Genomic DNA, 27179 nt, shown 5'->3' on the forward strand with positions numbered 1-27179 from the left:
TGGCATGTTCTCCCCGGGCCTGTGTGGGTTTTCCCCGGGTACTGTGGTTTCCTCCCACATTCCAAAGACATTGTAGGACACTCTGAATTGCCCCTAGGTATGAATGTAAGGATGAATGGTTGTTTGTCTCCTCATGCTCTGCGATTGGCTGGCCACCAATTCAAGGTGTCCCCCACATCTGGCCCGAAGTCAGCTGGGATAGGCTCCAGCACCCTCTGCGACCCTAGAAAGGATTCAGAAAATGAGATGAGATAAATGATCCAATCAAATATAACTGAAGGTGTCAAATGAGGAAGATTGTTTTGGTTTCACCTGACCACGTGGATTGTAAATAGATAGAAGTAGACGTTCATATGTATTTATGTTGTTGACTACTTATTTGGTGATGATTTATTATTATCTATTTGTTTGTTTGTTGATATTTGTGCACTTCCCTATTTATTTATGTTGTTGAGTACTTATATTTATTTTTCATTCATTCATTTTCTGAACTCCTTTATCCTCACCAGGGTCCCCGAGGGTCCTGGAGCCTAGCCAAGCCAGCCATGGGCTGTAAACGGGCAACACCCCAAATTGGTTGCCAGCCAATGGCAAGGCACAAGGACACACACAACCTTTCACCCTCAAACTCAACTCCAGCTGCCTACACCAACATCAGGTAATGGAACAGTACAAATACAGTGTTACCATTACCATTTAGGTAACTGCCCCAAATAGAGACAATTTATATACAATCCTTATATTACAATATATATTACCTGCTACATATTAGGTGATATTCCAAGTAGTTGGGATTTTATGGGCCTTTGGTCTGGATTTGACTGGTGGTCCAGTGAACAGCATCCAAATGGCGAAAAATTACAGTTCTTATAATTGACCATTCTAATGCTGACATGCTTCATCACCGCACTTTGTATATACTTTAGTTTTTCTTACTATGCATTGTTCTGTATCTAGTTATTATGTGATATCAATAGCTAGAAAGATGTCTCAATTAATGTGTCAATGTTAAGCATAGCTTTAAAATCTCAAATTGTCCATACCCTGTTATCCGAGTCAGGTAAAACTGCAATAAATCAGTTTTCTTGTCAGACTCCTTGCCCACAAATATTTTTCTCCTCTCCTAACATTCTATCGGGGATTGATGGCTTGGTTGACTGCATAAGGGAATGGGTGTTTGTTTTGTGTTAGGAGTAGACCCACATTTCATTGCTATTCATCATACTTGCAGAAACATGGATATTCACACCTGCAGCACTTTAGGCTGTTCAGTGGTATGGTCCCTTGTTCTGTTTCCAAAGAATGAAGATGGTTTCAGATTCCATTGAGCGAGGTGGACTACAGGTGAGGCTTCATCTCTTCCATAAAACTGAGAAAACAATTCTAGCAATGAGGGAGGGACATGATTTGGTATGGAGAACAATTGTTTTTGAATGACAACAACTTTCACTGTTTAAAAAAATCATCAAATATTAAGCATCCACACACTTGACACTCCTTTTTTATTGAGATTCCTTGCACACATGCATGCAGAGAGGCGTATTTCGGGGCCAGCTTGGCCGCCAAGAGCTTTGCAGAACAGGTTTATTTGCATACGCGATTGCAATCTAATAAAAAATTACACAAATAACCTCAACGAAGAGCCACTCCTATTTTGACATACCTTTTGCATGTAAAAGTTCCAAATATTGCAAAATGACTTAAGTGGTTTACTAATCCTTCTGGCAATGCAAATTGACTTGAATTTGATGGGAAAACATCACACTGCCTTTTCTCACAAGCATTTAAGCACTAATTTAAGAATTATTGTTGTTTTCTACATAATATTAAATGCACAGAACTAGTATTGTTAATATATTTTTCACATTGTTAGTTTTTATTTGAAACACAAGAAGAGGTATTCAATGGAAGTTGACCCATTGAAGCAGCATTTGTATACAGCAGATGGATCAGAAACTTTGGCATCTATTAATAGGGTGTGATTTATTTGGTGTGTTATTGGCTTTTAATATCTTAGCAGAGAAATAAATAAACTAATCTAGTATGCTACTAGGTTAAATATCTGATCATTATACAGCTCTGTACTCTTCACTTATAAAATACTATATTTTAGATCAATAGACTATGTAAATTGTGTCACCATACTGGCTCATTTTGTAGTTTTGCCCCTAAATTCATTGTGCAATTCAGTAGCACTATACAACCTTATGACTTATTTGCCCTAAATCTCAGACTTGACACCGTCTTGAAGTGATTGTTACAGATTTATGACCTTTATGGGTCCTGCAAAGAATTTACATGGAAAGGATTGCATTAACAACATCTGCTACCATAACTTTTTTCTCTCCGCTCACGGACACCACTGGCTTTTGTATTGCTGTGTGAAATTGTGACTGATGAGCCGAGTGGACTCGGGTCTTCCATGGCACTGTCCAGTGGAAAGTTAATGAGTGTACCAGATGAGTCCTTGAAACTTTCTGGTAGTTCTTGACACCAACCATATTGTTGTTTTCATAACAGACTATTTTTAAACTGTAGTCTCCTGTGGAAAGTTGGCATAAAATGGTATATGCAACTCAGGTGCATGATTTTTTTGAGGGACAGCCAGAGACACATCACGTTGTTGGGTAGATGGTTGATGGATGTGTATGGTTTAAAGAAGATTCATCATGCTTGTCTCTCTGGAATCTTCAAAGATAACAAACCATCTGCTGCAGTGATTCATCAACAATAAAATGGAGAGGCGTGAAAACTTAGCCAACTGGCCATACTGGGACTGGATGTCTAAAGGGTCTTACAGCAGCTTGAGGATGCTTTGCTAATAGGGAGCAGAACACTGTTCTGACGGTACTTTATTGGCTACTAAAACGCACTGAAAATATATTGAGAAAGGTAGATTGAATTATACTAGAAAATAAAATGTCATGATCGCACTCATGGGATGGAAATTTAAAGTAATCACTGTGTACAGTACACCCATAGAGTGATTTGTAGAAGTGTGTAGGGTTGCAATGCCCAATGCTAAGGACATCTGTTACACAGTTTTGAGGTCTTTGGTTTGAATCTGAGTCGTGGCCACCATGTGTGGGGTGTACACATTTTATTTGTACTGGGCTGCATCTGTTATTTTTCAACAGTTTTTGAATGTAACTTACTAAGCTACTCGAGTGCAGCAAACCTACTATTGCTCAATACTTTAAGTAGGATGTAGAACTGTTGGGTATTAGTATTTCATTGTGCAGCTTTAAGTAATTTTGTAGACATGGAGCGTAATGTAATATCAGGATAAGATAAGCTTAGATAATCATTTAATGATTAGCAGACATAAAAGTCAGATGTTACTGGAGGACACAGCAAATTGTTTGAAAACTAAATAATAACGAAAACATTTTTTATTCAGATGGTGTTGATGTGAAGAAATGTCTTTGAATGCATGTTTCAATTGATTCAAATGTAGAAAAACAAACATTTTCCATATAAGTTTGAACCTGGAAGAGAAAAGACAATTTCTTAGGAGAGGAAAACATAAAAAGATGTTTGAAGAAATGTCTGTTATAGATAATGGCTGTTTGACACCTTGAGTAGAATTCGCAGGTGTCCAAACATTACATTTTGCCAGTTTGCCTTCTTGATGCATCGTTATTTTCCATCTTTCATAACTGGATGTGTGAGCTTAGATCTGCAAGTCTTTTCTGTTTGTCTAATGAGCAAAGTCTTTCCTTGCCAAGTTTCTGTCAAAAGTTAGTGTCGTATCTCAGTGGCAAGCGATGAAAGACACCATTCCACATCCCCAACCTGACCTGTTCTATCACGTGGTGGGCGTGGATAGAGGGGTTAGCTCAGTTTGTTATGCTAACAGTTTAAGCCACAGTGTCAGCCACAATGAAGGTATGCATTGTTGAAATTATGACCAAAATGGCAGTTAATTTCCATGTTTTTTCAGCGGTGTTGACTTGTGTCAACACTGTGATGACAAAGTTAAAGCAGCGAGGCTGTACACGGACCCACAACTCCTGTGTATCTGGCCATGTTTGTTTTAATAAGCCTTGTCAATAGAATATTTCATAAAAGAAGTGATGGCCTGGAACTGTTTTTGTTCCATGCAAGGAAAGGAATGTGCTTGTTTCACTCTTTGAAAGGTGACCTCTGTGTTGTACATCTGCAGAAGCCAAACACCGTTTTGTCTGCCAGCACGCTTTGTTTCTCTGTTTTTACTGCAAATGCATTTGAACTACCAAGGGATCTCACACTCCTTTTGTCTTCCACACTTGCTCACATAGAACTTTTGTCCACAATAAAATGACTAATCACTCAGCCAAATACTTGTTCTTATAATCAAGTATGACGTTCTACTCAACTGAATGCTTGCAGACTTTCTTTCTAAATGTTCCAAACCGAATTTGAAAGATACACTGAAATGTTTTTTCCTGACCTCAAATTAAATGGTTGGTTTAAACATGGGATGAGTACATTGTAGACATCTACTAGCAGTGGCTCATGTCTAAATTCAATTAAGACTTCAAAGACATTACTGACCAGAGGTGGATAATTACATTTAATTCAAGTAAGTGGATACCCATTTACTACACAGAGGCCCATTTGGCCTCTCACTTGGAGTGTGTTGTGTTTGTTTATTAGCATGTTGTTCAGTGTTGTGTCAAACAATTGCATCGGTGGCACTATTTATGTTTGCTGAAGGCATGCAGCGTACGTAGGTTTACGTGTAAATTGGAGAGATTCCCAAAGAACAGGTTCCATCCGCTGCTCTGAAAGGCATAACTATAAATTGAATAGTTCTCAAAGACGCATTCAATAAAAGCTTTATTTATTGTCGTCTTTCTCTGTGTATTCTGTTGGCTTAAATAAAGAGGAAAAAAACAGTAGGTTAAGACGGACATTCCATCAACGAGAAAATAAAGAGCCTAATCAAAGCTCTTTCTTCTCCAGAAACTGGCCTCTCCCTCAACTAAGACTTGCTCATTAGTAGAGGCTTTGAGAACACTTGTATGGGTATGTGCAGTACAAAGAAAATTGGGGAAAAGGACGATCCCTCCTTGCTCCTGAAAAAAAAATAGGCCTACAATGAATAGTGAAGCCTAAAGCGGAGCTGAATGAGGATGTAGGAGTGGGGCTCACTCATGCAGAGAGCTCCCGGCCCTTTCTATACCTGCCTAAGAAAAAAAAGAACGGCCAGCTGCTTCTGCTGTGCCTTTTCCCTAGCTTCAATAGAGACCTTGTGAAAAGAGCCTGGACAGGGAAGTTGAATAAGAAGGCAGTAAGCAGAGAATGGAACTTGGGGGATGTAAAAATAAAACAACAATAATTTGGTAAAAAGTAGTATAATGCACGGTTAAGGTGCTGGGATATTGTTATGCCCCCCAGTGTGTGCATAGCTTTGTTGCTTGGTGTGGAACAGGGAAGTTATGCGGCTTATTTAAATCAATCATCATGGTAATTAGCAAGTTAAAATAAAGCAGTTGTTGAACCCATTGTTGTGGGAATTGGCTGTGGAGCTAGGAACTGTGAATTTGTGCCAATTCAAGGTGAAGGTTATTTATGGTGAGTTAACAAACCAAGGGACTAGTTAACTGCTTAGTTACATATGTAAAGTGCAGTGGACAAAGTTTGTGATCATCCCCATTAAGACTAACATCAGTATCTGTATAGATACTGTATAAGAGAACGTTATTCCCGTGGGCGATTGGACAACTGCTATGAAACAACCGCCTTCTGCATATGAGTGGCTTTCATTTGACATATGAAATCTCTGAAACATTAGTGGTGCAATACATGATGTTTCACTGTGCCTTTATTATACTTTTAATCAAGCACAAGTACAATGCTGCAGTGCATTATTATTTTCTTTGGTACATACCCTCATGCATCTTTTATTTCCATGTTTGTGTTCTGTAACCACTTGCAGCAGTCAAGTAAAAGCCGCCTAGTTTTTTTTTACAGTAGTTTTATCATACAAGGTGGAGGTCCACACGCATATACATGTCCCTCCTTTGCACACATTTTCACCCCAGAGGTGATTTCTCGCGCATAATTTTGTACTTCCTACTCATCGTCCCATAATATATATTATGTGTTGAACTGCTCTGCTTACCTGCCTTTCTTTCCGTTTTATTTATGCCTTGTTTCCTTTTCCTCCCCTCTTCCAGTCATTTTTCCCCAGGCCTCTACTGCTGTTAATAGGATAATGACTGCCATGTTATGTGCACTTAAGACCATAGGAGAGTGCTTAGGGCTCCTTGTGGATGTATGAGTATGAGTGTGCCTGCCTTTCCAAAAGGACTGCTTGGTATGCCGGGTCTGTTTAAAAGTACAAGTTCAATTCTTTGCAGGGAACTCAGAGTGAGTCTGCTGAATTGAAGTCAGACCACCAGTGATATAAATCAAAGACAGATCACCGTATAGTTTCATTAACTTGATGCAAAAGGTGTACTGTAACCAAAACTGGTCGCCAGTCAGTCATACATTTTATGACAACATAAGTAACACTTTAAAATTTGCCACCATCATATTTCAAGAAAAGCACCAAAAGTTTTTCTTTATGGTTGAAGTATATGCTATGACCACAAGAAATTTCAAATGTATTCTAACTTAGCATCACTAGAAAATCAATCTGCCACTAATGTTTCTTTTTAAAAATGCAGTGTTGTTTCGTTCCTCTAACTCCTAACAAAATCCCAAAATACAGCACGAGGATTTGATCCCCTATTGTGACAGTTGGGCCTTTATAATCATGCAGACCATAATTTCAGTATGAACATAGCATTGATGTGTTGATTTGTTTAATCTCATAAATATCCTGCATGATGACTGAGTGGTAAAGGTAATTGCATTGACAACTGAAGACATGTATTCCTCCTTAGGTCATAACTGCCACTGACAGTGATCGACAGTCACTTATTCACGCACATCCTCCTCTTTATCGAGGCTTCATTCCTACACATATCTTTAACCTTTTGCCCTGTAGACAGCAGAAGGCAATTAGTTCTGCCATCGGGTGCGTCTGCATGTCAAACCTGCCTGATCTTCCCCATTCCTGCATACACGTAGGTAAAACCCCATTCGACACACACACACACACACACACACACACACACACACACACACACACACACACATGCACACACCTGTACTCAATTTGTTGGGCTTGTTTAACCTTGGGGTCATCAGGAGGACCTGGGGTTTAATAAGATGCCAAAATAATAAAATAAATACATACATTTTCATGTCATATAGTAGATGATGTAATGTAAATAAATATACATGCAATTCCAAGCATGCCTTCTTTTATGGCCTAAAAAGTAAAAATGATTTGATAGAGGAAATTAGCATCTCGACATCTGTGTTTAGGTGCCAAGTCAAACACAGCAAAGTTTATTCAATTGTACGCATGCATAAGTAGAAATTGACCTCAGGGTTGATACGAGAGTCCGGTTACTGAAGCTGGACAATTTTAAGGAAAAGAGATTGATTATCTTGGCTAAAACTTAATCATCTCATATTTTGTCTTGTGTTTCTTTAGAACAGGGCCCCTTGCTTTTGAGTCTTCATATTTCGTTTTTCAGAAAGAAACAGCTATTAATTTATCAATTTTTATAATACATTTTGAGGTTAAGTATATCCATGAAGTCATTGTTTTGTGATTACTTCCAATACTCATCAATGACAATTCTAAATAAATGTAATAGTACTAAAAATCCCATTTTCCAACTTGAAAATAATTTGGAATTACCACGTAAAATACTATTTACTGTTGTCACCATAAAACATTCTTATCTTGAGTTTATACATAACTAATGCCAGATAGTGGGGTGCAATGTACGTTAATAAATCACATTCTCCGATACCTAAACTTGCCTGTGGGTTAGATTCCGGAGCTTACTAGTTGGCTCAATATTCTAGTAATGGGTTTGCCATTCTTTAAGGCATATTCTTTTCATTTTGTCATCACAAGTCCACAGGTTTAAATGACAACTCACTTTATAATGACAGCAATAAAACATACAGAAGTCAAAGGCAGATTGCCAACTATGTGTCATTGACGTAACTGGCCCCGAGAAGATTATCCTACACACTGGGGATGTCTTTCACGATTACAAGCTACACTAAGTAGACACAATCCCGTTATACATATATTTAAGCTGTTTAACAAAGACAAACCTTGCGTGCTCTCGAAAAGACTAATACATGTAATAGAATCTAGTAGAAAAGAAAAATCCCTGTTTTGCAAACATTTGAACACTGTTAAGAACCCACCATCACTGTATCATGTTAAAATAATCCTTCTTTCAACACCTGACTTTTAAACAATCAGAATGAAAGAGAAGGTTACAACTGGAATGGAATGTGGAAACACATTGCAGCACTTCGTCCGAGCAGAAACATTTGATTTGCACCAGGGATAAGTTGTTTGGACAAATCTCACATCCTTAACCGGTTTCTCAAAGTGTGAATAATTGTGTGTTTGCGTGATTTCTGGGGATTAGCGATCAACAGATGGCAAAAAACATGAACAGTTCAAATCCTAAATAATTATGTATTGTGTAAACATTTAGGTCTATAACCAAACAGAGTCATTTAATTGTTAAAATAGTGTAGATGGCAGATACAAGTCCTTGAACATATTCAATCTCATTCAATTTCAACATACAGGGTAAGACCTTTCATTGGTAACTTGTGTTTAGGCTTCGACTAAGATGAGGTGAGTCATGAATGTGAAGGTTCCCTTAAAATTAATTTTGATACAGGTATGTGGAAAACCCATTTCATGGTGTGTAAACCATGCAGTAAAAATTAGTAGCATTAAAATATTTGCTGACAAGTGGCTGATGCTTTTCTCGCCTTCTCTTTGCTGCCATTTGTATGCAGTTTCTTCTATTCTCAAATTGTGAAAGAAAATTAGTTTGGCTTTGAAACAGACTCACACTGTAATACATTCAACATCGTCTGTTTTTACTAGCTACTTTGAAAGTTTGCCTTGTCTTTATCTGGGATTATTAAAGTGGAATGTGTTTTACTGAGTTTTTCTATTAATTACTATGATGCATTTGTTGGTGCCGTTGATGCATGATATTAAGCTTGTAATGTACTTACAATCGGTTCCTTGAGTTGACATTAGGGTAGAGTTTTCCCCACTCAGAACACTCATGTGCATTTACACGGCTCAGCTGCAGAGCCAATTGCAAAAAGATGTAATAAGCCATCATTACTTACTGCTGCTTGTTTATCTTTAAATGACTATGTTTAAATGGCTGGTTGGGGGCAGCTTTGCAGTCCAGGAAAACATGTGCAATCCATGTTGTTTAAATCTCAAGACATCGTTAGTCACTGTCAACTATAATCTTTATGTTTGATGTTTAAATTTAGTCATCGTTCCAAAATATTATACCTGTATATTAGTAACAAGCTTCAACTTTATGAAATAGTTGAACTCAAATGATATGAATGGACTTTGTAGCATCTCTAGAAAAATCTTTACTGACTTTACAATCCATACGCATGGCTGAAATGTGGACAAATATGTGTAGAAACATGTTCTTTGTGATGACAGGTTTGTTGTGGCCCAAAGCCTTAGGCTGGATTTTTACACAAAACAATGCTAGCAATGGCCTTTGCTCCACAGGTGCAGCTCTGCAAAAGAAAAACTTTGTGACGTTCAAATGAAAACAAACATTGTGGTGTTCAGAGTCTTTCTTTTCTTAACTGCTGTAGCATTTCCACTGTGCAAGCTTCCTTCACAAAGCTACAAAACAAATAGTGATGTGTGAACAGCAGCAAACATGGGTTGTTGTGACGTGTATGTGGTGACGGACTGACCGTGCGTTGTGGACATTCCTGGTTTTGAGTCAGTGGGGGTATCTTATTTTCTTGTCGGGTGAGATGTTTTGAGAAGCCCTTTCCCCCACCCGGTGCTCACCTGTTGAGCCATGACAACCAAACAAATGGCTTCCATTGCCTGCAACTGTGGCCTTTAACCTCTCAGCTTTGAGTTGCCTTGCAGAGGGTGTTGTATGAGAAGCCTTCCTGGTTCAATAAGATCTTTCCCCGGTCGACCAGCTAAAGTGCTTAGCTGTTTAACACCTGTGGCTCCATTCCCTATGTTCCAACACAACTGGTCACATTTTCCGTTTATCCTTAGATCCCTCACGGTCATTTGTCATGTCTCGTTCTTTTGACACATGACAGCATCTTAAGGTTTCCCCCCCAAAAAATGGCAAACTTCATAAAAATCACAAAGCAAATGTACTGACTAGAACACTCGCAGATCACAAACCTTCACCAAGGCTTCAAAATGTGTCATCTGTTAGTTAGACAGTTTCTGGGTTGGGAGATGTATCAATGGTTGAATGGAGGAGGTGTTGAATTTTCTGCTCCTGGGAAGAATTTCACTGAAACAACAAAGCTAGATCCTGCAATGGATAAGCTAAATTGATGACATAGCATACTTTTATAAATTCTGGACTTTTCCAAACAGCTTCTCTAAGGACTACCCCAGATGTACTGCAGCCATCACTTGAGATTTTGTCTTTTAATTCATTTTTCAAATTAATTTAATCAGATGTAAAAGTGACTATTCTTTCTCGCTTTGAAGGGCACCTGGGTTGTATTGAAGTCATCAACTTGTGGATATCTTTTTTGTTCCATTAAAAACAACAGTATCTAGTACACCACTCTACCATTGACTACTTTGACGAACACACACACGCTCACATAGTGAATCACTTTATTCTTTATAATGTCATCTGTAACGTTAAACACAATTGTGTGATCCACCATCCTCTGAACAGTAAGTTGAAAAATCTATCTGTTCCAGAAGGCTTATAATAATTGCAACAACTTTGCCAAAATCACATTTGATAGGTACTCTGTGTGGCATACCAATTGTAATAAGTCATTGCTCATATCAAGCTGCTACAGATGTATCCAACGGCAACGGTTTTGGATTACACATGCTGTTCAAACAACGACAGCACCTGGCTAATATCTGGAAGTAAATAGAGCATACTACTTTGTGGATTATTCAAGTGTGTATTTACTCTTTGTGTGTGGGGGCTTGCAATGGGGTCATCAGTTTTGCAACATTTCTCTAGTTAATCACACAAATTTGCAAAGGTGTGAGAATACTGTTGTACATTGGATTTAAATTTCATCAAGTACAGCAATTGGGAATGCAGTGTTAAGTCATCATTTATCAAAGGCTTAAAAAACTGATTATGCTCTCAGTTTTTTTTAAAAAAAGGGGAACATATTTTCATAATCCACTATGTCCTTAAGGTAAAAAAATAAACAGTCTCAATTCTATCAAATTATTATTTCAGTATCATTACCAGCTGAGCAAAGACCCTAAGAGTAAATCTGTGCTTTTAGCGGAAGAGATTAGGTATTTTGAGAGCGTATTGGCAGTAAAGCCTGTTCATGAATATTTGATGGCTGTGCCACCTCTTCTCAGCACCCCTCAGAGATGATCTTCTGACCTTCACAAAACCCAGGCTAGATGAATTATTGAGAGTCAGGCTGTCAGTCATGAGTGCCGGGACAGCTCAAAGTGGAATGGAGAATGACGATCCATGAATAAATCTCACACGCGTAAACCGTGACTCTATCACGTGCTAACAGAAACAATATATATGGGGGATATAGATGATTAGAAATATCAGCAAAATATAAGGCATTTTTTATCTCCTCTGAAGTTGGATGGTGTAGGAATTATTTTGATTTAAACATATGGTCTGACATTTGGAAATAATTAGTATATCCTTTTATCTGTGTAGCATGAAGAATTTTCTCATATGCCAAATGTTTTTGTTGTCTACTAAGAAATGTCTGTTTCGTATCAACAATTTGCTTTAAAATGCAAAATCCCCGCGCATAGGTTTAGATAATAGGGATTAAAACGTGTTTTGCAGATTATCATGTTCTGGTTTGTTTGGTTGGGGCATTTCAGTTTGTCTTATTCCACAAACATCTACCGATGGATTTGTGTGACATAAATAATGCCAGAATTTTTTTCACATTTGTTGATTTTTAGAAGTAGACTGTCAGTTTTATCATTAGGGTAACATCAATGTATTACCGCATTGCCGATGACTTCAGTTGTTTATACAAATTTCAAACTATAATACTCTCATCCCTTAATTTTCATTCATTACTCCTTATTGCTCATCTGTAATGTTTCCTCAATACCCCAGTTTTGTGCATTTGTCAGTATTTCCCCAGACGGGTGGACCCGGAATCGTACTCAGCCCCGTGTAAGTCACATGAATCTATCGCATATGATACTTCCTCAGACCTTGGCCAAGCACCATGCGATCCCGCATCCAACACTTTGGGCTGATCCCTTTCATCCCCCATGTAGCTTTTAGCACTCCCATGGTTGCCACCTCACCTCCGCCCTTCTTGTGTCACTGGACGTGTAGTAGATACCCACCATGGTCTCTGCTCCACTACTGCTAGCAACAGCTGGTCTCAACTTGCTGCTGATCGGCACTTTTTCTTTATTTATCTTTGGCTGGATGGTGTTGGCAACGCAGGCCTGAAGCCATCTGCTGTAAACAGCGAGTTTTCCAGCAGCTGGTATCCTCTGACACAGCAATGCCATAAATCTTTTTGTTGTTTGATCATGTTTTATTAAGTATTCTTACAAAGTACTCCCAGTAATGCAAAAATGTTAGCTCATCTTTGAACCAAAGGTCTTTAAAGTTCACGGTCAATATTGCAAGAGCACTATAAAAATTGAGGCCATTCTAAAATTATGACCTGGTTTACATTTGTAAGGCATTTTTTTCATTCATTGATTTTCTTAACCGTTTATTCTCCTCTTGCAGGAGGTGCTTGACCCTATCCCACCAAACTATGGGCACCAGACAAGGGGAGACCGTGAATTCGTCAATCGGAACTGGAGTACCCGGAGAAAACCCATGCAGGCCTGGGGAGAACATGCAAACTCCACACAGGTATGTACTAGTATTATATGCCAATTTGAGGTATTTGAATAACACTGCGCAGTCAATCAATTTTGACAGCAAGTCCCAAACACATCAAGACAGCAAAACTTAAGTATTTAGATTTATGTAGATGAATTAAATCCTGAACTCCCTAATTTAATATCTTGGGCTTTTGATTAATCAATAGGATTTCTTGAATGACAGGTAAAATTGCTGTATCTCAAAGGTAGATGCCCGTGAGAGGAAGCGGCTGACGGTTGATGCACATAAGATCTTGCTCAGCTGTCATTGTGTAATTGGAAATGAAATAGTTAGATCCTTCCCCTTTAATATGAAATGTGTCAGAATGGAGATAGATTTCCCACAATTAGTCATTGTTGATGATCAAACAGTAATTTGCATAAAGCAGAACGGAAAACTTGTAAAAGCGTTAGGGTGAACGTTTTGCTGTCCAACTGCTTCTGTTTCTTCCTTTCATTGGTCTCAAAAGACTTTTTTTAATAGAAGATTGACTTTAACTTATAAAAAGAGCTGCAGGAAAGTTTTCAAAAACACATGGCTGAAGTTGAGCCTTCAAAGCGTAGACTGCTAGAATGTCTTGCTTGATTCATGATGTCACGCATACCAATAGTTTTAACTCAAGGATCTGTGTGACATTTTTAATAATTTCCAAATTCCAAATGTCTTGACAATAGGTTTTAAGATAAAGAAAATGATCATTTTCATGTGTGTGATGAGAACAGAGAACTGAGATGTTTGTCATACCTGCACTATAACATGTAGGCTGTTTGAAAAAAAGTCATCTCTACTAATACTATTCGTTTCCTCATTTCTAATATGTCTATTCAGTAAAATAGGGCACTTAAAGTACATAGAAGGTCATCGGTTCATGAAATAGTTTTCCTCATGTCAGCATTTTTTGTTTCCACAAAAGGTCAAGTGCATTTTGATCTCTTGTATCCCGAAGTGAAACCTGACAAGTATTTTACATAGCTCACTGCTGAGACTTTACAGGCGGAATTTTATACAAGATCAGCAAGAAAATAATCAGCCTGCATCATCATTTTACACGCATCATCATTCAGCCTCATGAAATATTATCATGTCTAAATGGAAGTGCTGAATTTGAGTGATGTGTGTAACAGTGCAATGTTGCATTCCATTATCATTTGTTTCAGAGAGTTGTATCAGATCAACCTTATGAACCTTCTTGCCATCTTACTTTTTTCTACATTGTGATCAACATGGCATATACCCATTACCATTTGCAGACCTTAACAAAAGTTTCAATTTTATCACAATTTCTGTTTGGCGTGTCATCGTATTATGATCTTGTCTGTGAGTGGTGGGATGTTGAGGTGAGTTCCATCTGTGGGGTTTCAGATTTCTGCCTGCACATAGAAAACGCTTACATCACAATTAGACAGAACACTATCTTTCAGGACATACTCCCCAAGCAAAGCGAAGTAAAGCTGATGCCAAAATGCTGTTTCAATTGAGGACAACCAATTGTGAATTTTTTTTTCATTCAAGAGCAGCACTGTACTTTGCAGTACATGAATTAGAGGAATTTTACTAACTCCAACACAGTTCCAAACACGGAATTTCAAATAAAACTGGTTAAAAAGTATTTTTTTAATACATACAGTAATTAAACAGTGAATTATTTTTTGAGGAATTCATAGAACCTTTTAACATCACCTCTTTTATCATAGCAGAAGAACTTTTGTTTAAATATTAACAGAATTCCTCATCAAAAGAGAAAAACCTGAAGAATTACGGCAGATGAACCCACAGAAGAAACTTTATACACTGTTTCTGTTGGAAGATCCAAGGAGTAAATGGAAAATAGTCTAAAAGAGTTTAGCTGCTGTTACATTGAACTTTTCCCTAGTTCCATCTGGCTGCTTTGGTGGACTTTTCCGCCATGTTGGGCCCCTGGGATCTGGTGCGCAGTGGAGTGGATGATGCACATGGCCTGTAGTTTGGCGTGTGTATGTGTGTGCATGTATTTTTTCATGTGAGTCTGAAGAGGCAGCTGTCCAGCTCATCTTCCCCCCTTGTGGCCCGCCTCATTTATAATTAACCTACATGACCAGGTGGCTATGTCCCTCTGTCCCTGCCAAGGCATGCTTCTTCCTAACCTCTGAACTTCTATCAGACATTCCCCAGCTCATGTTTACTACTTGTGTCGCACTCGCTTCACCTTAGCTCTAGTTTTGGTACCAGAGTAGATTGAGTTAAGGAGTATGACACTTCTCATGCTAAACCTGTATGTGCATTCAAAATACAAAGTTGATCCAATGGTGAGATGTGAAACTTAGGATGGATTACAGCTTCCCTTTGATCCAAAACTATGTAAGTAGGCAAAAATGGAGGGATGTGCCAATTCTTTAGGATTATGATGTGAGCTCATTGATGCACTTGATTTACGCTCTCATGGACAGTGGAACTGACAAATACTCATCCCAGAATAGGTTGATGACTGGCATTTTACTTCTGATCATCTTTCATCACCCTCATAATGGCAGGAGGGCACGACATGGACCGAATGTTAGCAATCAAGACAGATCCAGTTTCAGTTGTGTAACAGCAATACCTTCAAGGTTTCTCTCCACATGTTCTTTTGAAAACTACCTAGTGATTAGGTGGGCCAATAATGGACATGCAACTAGTGAAATTATAGCAGAGTCATATTGCTATTGCATATTGCCTATTGCTGCATTAGTGACTGCGTAAAATTGTCAGCGAGGCTATCTATCCGGTTGAGTTGGAGGCTATGCCAACTGACGTTGAGCAATATATATGCTGGAGTAGCCATGTGCAGAGCAATTTGAAAGTTTTCTCTCTTTGCCTTTCCCGTGACATCCATTATACAGTATTCAAAGATAAAAATAATTGCTGAACTTGCAATTATTCTTATTCCTATACTCACCTATCCTAAAGCCCACAATGGCCTTGCTCCATTTGGTTTGTCACATCCGACAAAACCCTAACCCTCACCCCCGCAAGCATGCCAAAGGTTGCGCCACGTGTCCCTGTCGTCCTTTAAATGGGTGACAAGACCACTGTCCTCGCCTTTTTGGATCAAGGACTGCAACATGTAAAACTCACACTGTTACTCAAGGTCGATGGCAGAACTAGGAGGAACAGGTGTGTGGCATTTCCCTCCAGCTGTCCTGTCTCCCACCCAGATACAAACAAATTTCTTTGTAGTCATGTATCCTAACTAGTAGGGTGGTCTCCTTTCAGCGTATCAGGATTTTCTAAGGTAATGCAACCCCCTCAAAAGGTCAACATGGTGTAAATGAGTATAAATGGTACACCAAGGCCTCAGTTTCCAGGTGTCTATATGTAAAGTCTAAGGGGTTATTGTGTAGAAATAGGACAGATTCAATGGGGAAGAGAGCATTTGTATTCCCAAGAGTCTTAAATGGACTAGCTGCATTGTACCAATGTCTTCCATTCTGCATTGATGTCCTCTCCCTGTAGATGACTTCGAGCTGTTAAGGCCCCCACTTAAGGTTGCTGATGGTCTTAACCTTTAGCTATCAGCAAGTGAGGACATAGAAGAGGTCCAGATTATGTGCCGTGATTGAGGAGGTAAAGTAAGAGGGAGGACACACTATGGTCTCCTCTTCAAAGTGAACACTGTCTACATTCACGTTTAGTAACATTATACATTAGACATTCACTCATGATGTGGTGATTGTAGCACACAAGAAAGCTGTTATAAGTACACAATTGATGTGACACGCTGAGCCTCAGTAAAAAGAATCTCTCAGTCACTTTGCTGATTTGTATCCATTTTAAATGCAATGTGATCTGGGTGAACATAACATCAACGTGTAGACTTTCACTGATTTAAACCTGGGTGGAATTGACATAGACAACAATAATGTTGATGGACCTCCCACACATGTACTTTAGTCCCCAGAATGATCTGGGGAGCCAGCATTCTAGCATTGAACTTCAATGAAAGAAAACTCAATCGCAACCAAATGCGCGCTGGGACATAATATCCCATCTCTGGTGCAGAGTTTTACAGTCTCCTTTTATGTCACGGCATATTTATTCTTGTTGACAGGGTCAGTAATTCCAGAAAAGGGAATAGACTGGGAGAGGACAATTGCCTAATTTTCATTAACATTCATCTTTTTGTGGCTAGACTACCGATCATATGTGGCATTATAATAAGATACTCGCATGATTAATATCCCCATTAATCTGGCATAATTAACAACAAATGTCAGCTCATATAAAATATAGCATTTATTTGGATATCACGTTTGGTCCTTTGTAGAAGCAGACTTTCCAGGTTTTCCTTTGTAACTTTGACAGATATATATTGCAGAGCTGCAACCTACTTATTGTCCCAACCAGGCAACAGGTTTACTTCTTGCTCTACCATTAGCAGCCATCAGCAAATATGTCTTCCCACACTCCATACTAAGCCTTATGCCACTGTAACTACTTTTAATAGAATATTCCTTTTTAATTCTGTTATGTTTTTTGTTCTATCCACAAATGGGTGAACTGTGAACTTCAATAGCGACTGTTGTTCTCTATCCTAATTCAATTATATTACCCCATATCACCATTGAGCAGTCGCCAAGCTTTGGACACAAGTTTGCTAAGTATGAATCAGCTACATATACATTCAAATTCATTCAAGGGCAGAGACCAGCTGTTACTGAAAGCTGTCAAAGCCAACAGCTGGACTTTACAATTCCCTCTATGTGAAATATCACACCACATTTCAAAGATCTGGTAAGGATGATCAAAATCGAGCTTGCTAAAAACTGATGGGAAAATTCAGTTATTAAAAATATTAAGAATGTATACAGTCTGTCTCTTTTGAGAGATACCTCACATCTCATACTTGACAATCTGCCCAGTTCAAGTGAAGTGTTGCAATTTCTTAATTCCTGGGCTGGTATCTGTGGCGGGGGCTTGGAATGACAAAGTTTGTTGGCTGCTCTCCGAACGCATTTGGGTGTGTTTTCAAAAAGACAGGATAAGCAGGAATAAACCAGTCAATTGCAAACAACTCTGGGTGAAGTGCTATTTTTTACCTCCGTCGAAAGAATAGATCTTGCTGTCTGTCTTCTTAGCCATATTGCTTTTGGTAGCGTTTTGAAGCATTTGATGTCTTTAAGATTGTGCTTATTTCCACTAGACTTTGTTTTGACATATCAGGATGTGAAGCAGTATAAGGACTTTGGCGAGTAACTAATATACTCCTTGTACTAAACAGCCTCAATTGGGAGGAGCTGGCCTTGAGCTGTCATGGTGAAATGTTTGTGTTTGCATTTGAGTAAATCTTTATATTTATTTTCTTTAGGTCCTTTGCTTACTGGTGCTGTTTGTCAATTAATCGAAAGAATTGCCATTTCTGAATGGAATGGAAAGTACACAAAGCATACTTTTCTCTATTTCTGGTGATGAATAGTCAAATAGTCACATGTGGAGAAGATGAGGACAATATGATGGCTGTCCTTCATTGTCCTTGTTTACTGTGTTGTATATTTCTGATCCGGTTTTAGTTTCCGATATTCAACCCTGCAGTGCTGGCTGAATTCCTTACAGAAAACATATTTTTTTCAGATCTGTTGGATTATATACTTTATGGTTTAATGAAGCACACCCCTACCACCACTATTTCACACACACGTACACACACACATGTTGATGCCCAAAGAGCAGCTGGCTCTACCATGCTCCCAAAAGATCGTGTTTTCTCACAGCACTTTGGTTCTCTGTTGCACCTGTTAGGCCAACCCCAGGCAGCAGATGTTCCAACTACATTCCATCCCAAAAAGCATGACTATTGATTTGGAAGAACTCTCTGCCAGAGCCCTGCGTGCATGTGTGCTTGGAATTATTAAAGTGCTCTGTTTCACTCCAGTTCATACTGCCTGGTAATTGGGGTACTGGATATTCTTTTTGGAGTGGAAATATTGGAAGTCTATTTGTTATGGGGGAATGTTACTTTTAATAAAATAGACTTGGCAATCTGCCTCACTTGAAAGTAACTGATCGTATTGCGAAAAGGTTTTTGTGAAAATTTCCAGCAGTCTCTGACAAGAATCGGAGGGCAAATAGCAGTTATTAAGATAGACACAGACACTAAATATTAGTTAACTTAAATAAATAACAAAGAAGTTCAAAAATTTCGATTCAATGGGTTACATGTGGAAAATAGTAAATGTGGTAAAGTGCTAAGAATGATGAGTTTCTCAGTTCTCAATTTATTTAAGTTTGCATCCTAATAATCCTCATGTTTTTATATGGTCCATCAAATAAAAATCAAAACAATAGTTCTCACATATTTGCATTTTTTACTTGAATTTTCCATGGCTTACTACCTGAACAGAATAGATCTGATAAAAGACCTGTCATAAGTAACCGGTCAACCATGCAGGTTTTGACAATCTGTTAATGTCATACCAGGAAAGTTACAAAGTAAAAGTACAAGAAAAAGAGGTGTAAAAAAATACCTTACACACATGCACAGGAAGATCAGCAATTAAAACAGAGATGAGAGGAGGACAAAAGAGAAAAAATGCTTTTGTTTTTTTAAAAGCCTTAGAAAGGAGGCCTGCTCCTCAACCCTCTTGCTCTGCACCTATTGCCAACCGCCAAAACAGTACTCTTTCAGTGCCATTGCAGCTGCAAGCTCTAAAGGACTAATGACAATTGTGGACCCCGTGGTTGCCTCAGAGATCCGTTCTTCTCTCCCTGACATGCAACTTGCCACAGTGTTCAGTAATAATCTGAATAATGCTGAACAAAAACAAAACAAACAAAACAAAATAAAAAATGTTGCTCACTCCATGTCGAATCATGTTTTCTCACACAATTCAAATAGATCACAATGTTGCTGTAGAATTTGCTACCAACAGTGCAAGACTTTCAAAAGTCTTCACTTGTTATTGCTCTGCATTTTTTCTCTGTGTGTGTGCGTGAATGACATGTCCCATGGACACATTTTAAGAGGCTGTTTGTGCGTGAGTTTTCTGCATACAAACCCCATCTGTTTAGTCGCTGGATGCAGTCTGGGAAAGTGTGTGCAGGCGAAGAATTTGCACACTGCACAAAGGTCCAATTATGGACCCCCACTCACACAAGGAGGATGGTGGATAATGGGGTCTTGTCCATACCCAAAGGAAGGCATGATGGTTTCCTTGCCTCACCTTACCCTTCAGTCCCTTTCCAACAAATTCTTCTCACCACAAAAGCACATTGATGAACATTTTGGGGTTCACGGTTGTTTAATGTTATAGCAACCATCTCAAAAGATTAATATTGTTTAACCAATTTGACACAATATAGGTTTGCGGTTGTTTATATTATATACAGAGAATGTAGCCGGACAGAAAGAGCAGGGTCAGTAGTGATGCCATTGATAGTGATTGATTTGATGATTACTCTTACCAAGGGGACAAACATCATGTGGAAAGGGGATACTGGAGGATGTAAAGAGGGGTGTGATATGTAGTGGGGAAGCCCATATTAGGACAAATCACCCTGCAAATGTGAATGAGTGGGGAAGCCGTCGGACAGGCATGGTTTTGCCCTCGTCAATCTGGGAATTCTCCACCCTCGGCCGTAACCAATGGAAGACAGCCCGCAATTTAGGACTCAGAATTGAACCCAAGCCCTCAACAAACCTTTGGGAATTAGAAGAGATAGCACACGGCAATGGCCCATACTACTTTCCTCCCAACCTAGAACCATGCAAAAAGATATAGTGAGCTACCTACCACTCTATCGTGATGGTTTGACATAACATCTTAAGAGTGATGCAATATCAGGAGCTGATTTGCATACAGTATAACTTCATTTTGTGATATGGGAGAGCCTTCTGCATTGGTTGAAGGAAAATTAATCTGTTGAGTGTCAGGCTTCTGGCACTTATTTAGCTTCACCTCAATAATTCCATAATAATTCAGTTGATTAGGTTAGTCAACGTTGGGAGAATGTGTTAGTCATTCTAGTTGTGACATTTCAAGCCACCAAAGTGACTCAAGTGGAATGTGGCCAACTACCAGTTTTAACTTCCCCATTTTATTCTATTCCAGATCACAAAGTGCTTGTTCACTATGACACAATAGTGGTTTAAGATCAATATGTTCTGAGGAAAAGAAATGAAACGTTTGGATCAAGACCACTATTGTTCTTTTTTGAGTAATGAACTAGTCAACAAGAATAGGATTTAACTGAAGGGAGGAAAAAAAACAAATATAAGGACATTATTGTGAGATTTTTGGATGGCACGCGATAATAAAATCAACTATTTGGAATTGAGGTGATATAAATGATATATGACATTATCGGATGACTTAAAGCACTTTGTTACATCCCCCAAAGCTGTAAATGATTCTTTCAGAGAAACATAAAACTTTTTTTCCACACTTTAAGGTTCTCAGTGGATTCAGTTCCCCAGTCTATTCATGCGCTATGGGCTGTGCGTGACACCAACAAGCATATGTGAATGCGAGACTTTTCAACGTACATGCAAGCTTGTCAGGAATGGACTGCACAAACAACGTTGTGAGTATGCGATCCATATATGTGTGGGCATATTGGTGTTTGTGTGTGTGCATGTGACACTCAATCATGAGCAGCTGGTGAACTTCTCTCACACACCAGGTGCTACTTGTAGCTCCAGGCTCTGTATCAGCACATAGTATAGCAATATGACACTTAGATGCACACATGCAACCATCTTCACTTTGAGCACACAGCAAGTGTGCAAAGAAATGCTATAGATAAATGCATATACTACAACAGAGAGTATAGTGATTGCATGTACATGTCATGCTCATTTAGACTTGGGTATTACTTGATGGTCAAGGGGGCTTTGATGATCAAGGAAGCAAGTGGAAGAGTCTTTGCATCCCTGCAGTGTTCATGGCTATGATGGGGATGCACATGTGGTAAAGGCAACCAATAAAAGGCATTTGGTTGCCATCTGTCTTCTGTGGCCTATTTGTCAAACAGTTGGCTGACACTGTCATGCCATGGACACACAACGCAAATAACCATTAGTCCTTAAACAGGCACATTTCTTGACAAATGTTGAAGATTAATAAATGGTTACTTTATCAAAACTTTTTATAGATGAAAAACTGAATTCACAAAGCCTTACAGGTACTTTGTGACCTAACATTTTGTTGTAAGTGCTAAATTTGACCATGACAAATTCATCTTTTTCTCATAAGGAAGCAATGTGGCTGACAGCAAAGCGACAAAGAGACACGCTGACACATTTATGCTTCTTTGCAGAGAACATAATGTTTTCATCGTCACGTGAACTCCCATTGGGATTTAGGGATTATTACATTGTGTTGCCTTCTTTGTCCCCGGGGTCACCAATATGAGACAGAACTGAGACCCTATGAGAAGCCTAGTTGAAAATACAGTCTTGATATGCATCAGCAGTGACAGAAAAAAATCTCCAGCAGCAAAAATGGGAGTGCTAGGTTATTCAGTATTTCTCAATGTTGCTATGGCGAGATGGAGGCTGGACGAGATCAGGTGAAGTAGCTTGTGATGAGGCCAGTCCTTTAGCCCCCTTGGGGAGCCCCTCACTGTGAAGCCTATGGTGTTTGAACACCGAAGGTCATGGGTGACACCTGTTTCCCGTCTCATCTCCCAACATCAAGTTGACTTGCCGGGAGAAGTGGGGGGCCTCCCCCACAGCGGAGGACAAAACCTCCTGTGTTCCTTTCCTGCCTCAAGCAAGAAAAGGGGATGGAACAGCTAAGTTTGTCTATCGGGGTGGAAAATTAATTTCCGAGGCGAAAGCAAAGAATAGCTTTTGAGAGGGAAATTAAGTTAAAGCCTCAGTTGACCAAAAGATTTATCCACTCAAGCTATACAAATTAATCTGCCACAGTTGACTGAAGAAATTCTTTAGTGGGACTCACAATGATATATTCATGATAGTAAGACTCTATAAGATAAAGAGGTACTACAAAATTCACATTGGGAGAAGATTCTACAAATAAAAATGTGCTTTTCCTCATTATGGTCACAGGTGAGTTGGTAATGCACGTATAGGCAAACAATCTTTAACTTTAATAGGGAATTTGGAGGTTTCAATTAGCCTTTCAAACGTCTTTTAGAGATGATGGAGGAAACTGAACTTTTCTAGTGAAAACCCACACCAAAAAGGAGAAAAAAGGGAGGCCAAGTTGTTTTTTTAACATTAAAACTCTCTTTGCATAATAACTGATTGAATGCAAAATGTGAAACTTAAAACTGCGGACAGTTACAAAACTGGCTATTGTGGGCTTGCTATTTTTTTTCTTTCTTATTTAAATCATTTTGTTTCCAAGACATAGATTGTTATGCATACAAATTATGGTTTGTGTTCGCCCCCCTGTGGAGAGAATTAGTACTTTAGCAAGGCAAATAAAATGTGATGCCCACTGACTGAGAACATTTTTTTGCAAATCTAAATACATTTTAGGCACACATATTGGATTTCTAGACACTTAGTCATGTTAGAATAGGAATCCTGGACATACGCTAACATTCCTAACAAGTCGTAAAATCATCAGTCTAAATTCACTTTAAAAAGGGGCAGTCTCCTTCTGTTTAACATTTGTTATTTACATTTTCTCCCTCTGCTTTCATAGGTTCACCAGGACATGCATAGTCCTGCTTTACTCAACAAAATATTTTGGAAAATCCTATGCATCCAGGTTTGAGAGATGGCATGGTTGGATAAATTTGGAGCGGCAGAACTCAAGAGCCTTGACCTGAAACATGTCAAATAACACAGGTTGGCCAAACCCTCTCTTATTCATCATCAATCAGCTAAATATGATGCTGTGGGGAAATGACTTGTGGGGTGGGTTTCTGGTGCATTATTCCACATTCTGCAAACTTGATTCATCAGAGGAATGTATTGATTTGGCCACCAACACCTCATTTATCTCTCACGTGCTGAAGTCTCATATGACAGAGCACTTGCATTTTACCCTCCATGAGTGGCGGCCAACTTTAGGCCAAGAGACAGCGTATTAATCAGTTCTCCTCTTCCCCCTCTCGCCCACTGGATGCCCCCACAGAATGGACATCTGCAGCCAAGAAATGAGCCTTGAAAGTGTAATTAATGAGTGCGATGTTGAGATAATTACAGGGAACAAAAATATTGATCCGGGCAGCAAAGTGTTAAAACCGTCTGACCTGTTGAGCCTTCCCTCGTAAAGTTGTCAGAAAACACGACGAGTGAGGTAATGCAATGCCTATTTGTTATTCGTTTCCCCCACTATATATCTCAAGAGATGAACAACTATTTCTCTAATCAGAAATTAGTAAAGGACATCCCAGTTTTGTAACTTTATGTGCAATCAAAAATATGTCATGGATATTCATATGAATTAACACAACATGCATGTAAAATAGATAATCTACGTTGCAAAAACTTACCGCTGCTTTAGATGTTATTCTGTCTTAACAATTTTTGCGTCTGGGCACACTTTGTCATTGTCAGTTGGCATTTGGTAACAACACTTCTTGCTAATAACATTCTTTTTAAACTCAATGAATCCATATCAAATGTATTCTCAAATAGCTTCAACATGATACTGAATAAATGGACAGAGAAGCACTAATGTTTTTCAAACTAAAAGCTATTATACTTGAGTCCTAGTTAAAGTACCAGAGGTATGCCCATCTTTAATTTCATGTTTAGTGTGGATTTCAGGAGCGAAAAAAATAATAATAGGGTAGTAGGAGTAACTCTACTTTGCGATTTTTCGGTTATCGTGGCCATGTCTGGTCTACATTAACCACAATATTCAAGGGATTACTGTATTTGCTTGCCAATGTGCACAACCTCATTTTGTCATTTTCTTCTCCCCCAACCCACCTCACCTTCTCTGTGGAGCTAATGAGGCTGCACGCTGATGACCGAATGAGAGATGGACAGTTTATTTTGGTCCCCTGAAACAAAACTTGGCGTAAAAAATGATGTGTCGGTGTGAATAATTAAACAAGCTTCAGAGGCCCACTGATCCATCTGTCCTCAGATCAATAGATAACATACAGAAAGAGCAGGCAGGTCCTATGCTCCCAAATGGCCCATAGCTTCAAATGCCATTTGAAGCTATGGGCCATTTGGGAGCATAGGACCTGCCTGGTCCCATTTAATGGGGTGGTCTGCAATCAGGAATATGCAAAGAATATTTGACTATAGTTATAAATGAACCGCTGAAAGGGACTATTTATCATTATGAATTCATCCATTTTATATTTATTTCTAGACCTGAGGAAGGTTGAGGGAAGCTGTAGTCCATCTTAGTTGATCTGGGAAGCATATTTTATCCTTAACTATTGAAATTATTGGCAACAATTAAATCTCATATTCACAGTCACTTAGTGGAAACTGAGCAGATGATGCATACACGTCAATTTAGTGGACCGTCATATAATCAGTGAGTGGGTGTTGCTATTCCAGTCGGATGTACTCGTGATTTGAAAAAAAGGTTTGAAAAACATTTAGCAGGGAAATTGACTTGACTTATTGACATATGTCTGTCTATCCCTCAAAACAAAATCTATTCTTGTAAAAGTTCTCCTTTTTAAAAAGATTAACTTTTTGATTATTGCTTCCTTATAGAAGAACATTTTATGAGTACATTAGAATGAATCCCATCGCTTAGTATTCAGTATTAGTGAATCTATACTTTTCTACCAAAAACTGACTTATACTATACTTGCTCAAGTATGACTGCTTTGTTGGTGGGGATCAAATTTCCATTTTATTTCTGCGTACTGGACATCAAATGCTATACTTGGCTCTTGTGTGGGATTTGAGGGCTTGTTTCTTTCTAATAGATCCTTGACCTTCGCAGTTCCTGCCAGCCTTCTGACATTAGTCCTTTGTGGTAGCTTCCGCCACTCGAGCTCCTGTAATGCAAATTTCATGTCACAACATCAAACAGTGGATTGATCAAAGGTCAGACCTCTTTTCTGTAGGTGTTTGATATCAAAATTTCTATTTCATCTCCACCTGTCAAGGGCTGTTACTGCGGAAGCGCAATGAGAATAGGAGCGAAGACCAGGAAAAAAAGGAAAATTAACTGCTTAGGACTTGGAAAAATGACTCGGTAAGATTAAAAAATGCGGTATTTATCCTACCGTAACATAACGTACAATGGTGATATCGATATGCTGGCTTTTATTTTTGCTGCACATCCTATGTCTCATTAATGCTTTCACTTATATAATGGTTCTGTATTATTGTTCTCTTTCAAAGAGAAATATGTAGGCATGAAGGATGATTTTAAAAATCCATTCATTTGCTTATCATCACAAGGATAGCAGGCGATTTTAATAATGAGCAGAATAATTATTAGACTACCTGTATCTGTACTGTGCTAAAAGATGGGTGTGTCCAAAAGTATGACAGATACACCACAAATACAGTAGGTTAAGGGTCAAAATACATTAGTTGCCATTGAAATGCTATTCCAAATTGAACTAGTACATATTTCATCTCATATGCAACTACTTTACAGACAAATCAGTTGTATAAAATGGTATCTGTAAACAATTTGGTAGACAGGTACCAGTGGAACTTTTGGACTTGCAGCAAAGTGGTAATATGATTCCACAATCTGCCGGCATCCCTACAAATCTAACACCAATGTCCAAACCCAAGGAAGGCTCATGTAGTAGTGTATTCATTCATGTCCATGCATGGCAAATTTGAGCTCACCATCGGCATGATAGTAAGAAGAGGGAGTGAATATCTGAGACATAACAAGTTGTGGGAAACTTGTTTGTTTATTTGTTTATTTTTCTTAGTTTTTTTTGTAAGGGAATTTGTGCATTTCTATTTTCAGATGATAGATGGCAATGCTGCTCTTCCATAGAAATTCTAGCTTGCTGCTGCTCCCTTTCATCAGTTTAAAAGCTTGATGCAATGACCTCCTCATTGTGTCTAATTTAAAAGGGTAAGGACGTCATCTTTTACTTTCACTTGTTTTTTTATATATAGGATAACTAACTAAAATTACACAATTTGTTGTTATTAAATTAAATTGTATTTATTTACTGTTTTTCATGCTCTACAGTCTTGCTTTATTTCCCAAGTGCTAGAAATTTTAAAATTATTGTACATTCCTCAATGTTCATTTCTATTTTGTAATATTATGAGCTTCCACTAACAAAGTATGATTATTATACTGTACGTACTAC

At 38.6% G+C, this 27179-nt stretch overlaps 1 long non-coding RNA gene across 1 annotated transcript; it reads left to right on the plus strand.

The window, feature by feature from the left end:
- Nucleotides 1-572: 572 nt before the first annotated feature.
- Nucleotides 573-26086, plus strand: LOC144203709 (uncharacterized). Its single transcript, XR_013327751.1, has 6 exons — nt 573-658; nt 1232-1344; nt 12840-12968; nt 21384-21515; nt 23609-23754; nt 25998-26086. It is a non-coding gene; the product is annotated as an uncharacterized LOC144203709 (long non-coding RNA).
- Nucleotides 26087-27179: the final 1093 nt, after the last annotated feature.

Source organism: Stigmatopora nigra, chromosome 10, assembly GCF_051989575.1.
Source record: "Stigmatopora nigra isolate UIUO_SnigA chromosome 10, RoL_Snig_1.1, whole genome shotgun sequence".
NCBI lineage: Eukaryota > Metazoa > Chordata > Actinopteri > Syngnathiformes > Syngnathidae > Stigmatopora > Stigmatopora nigra.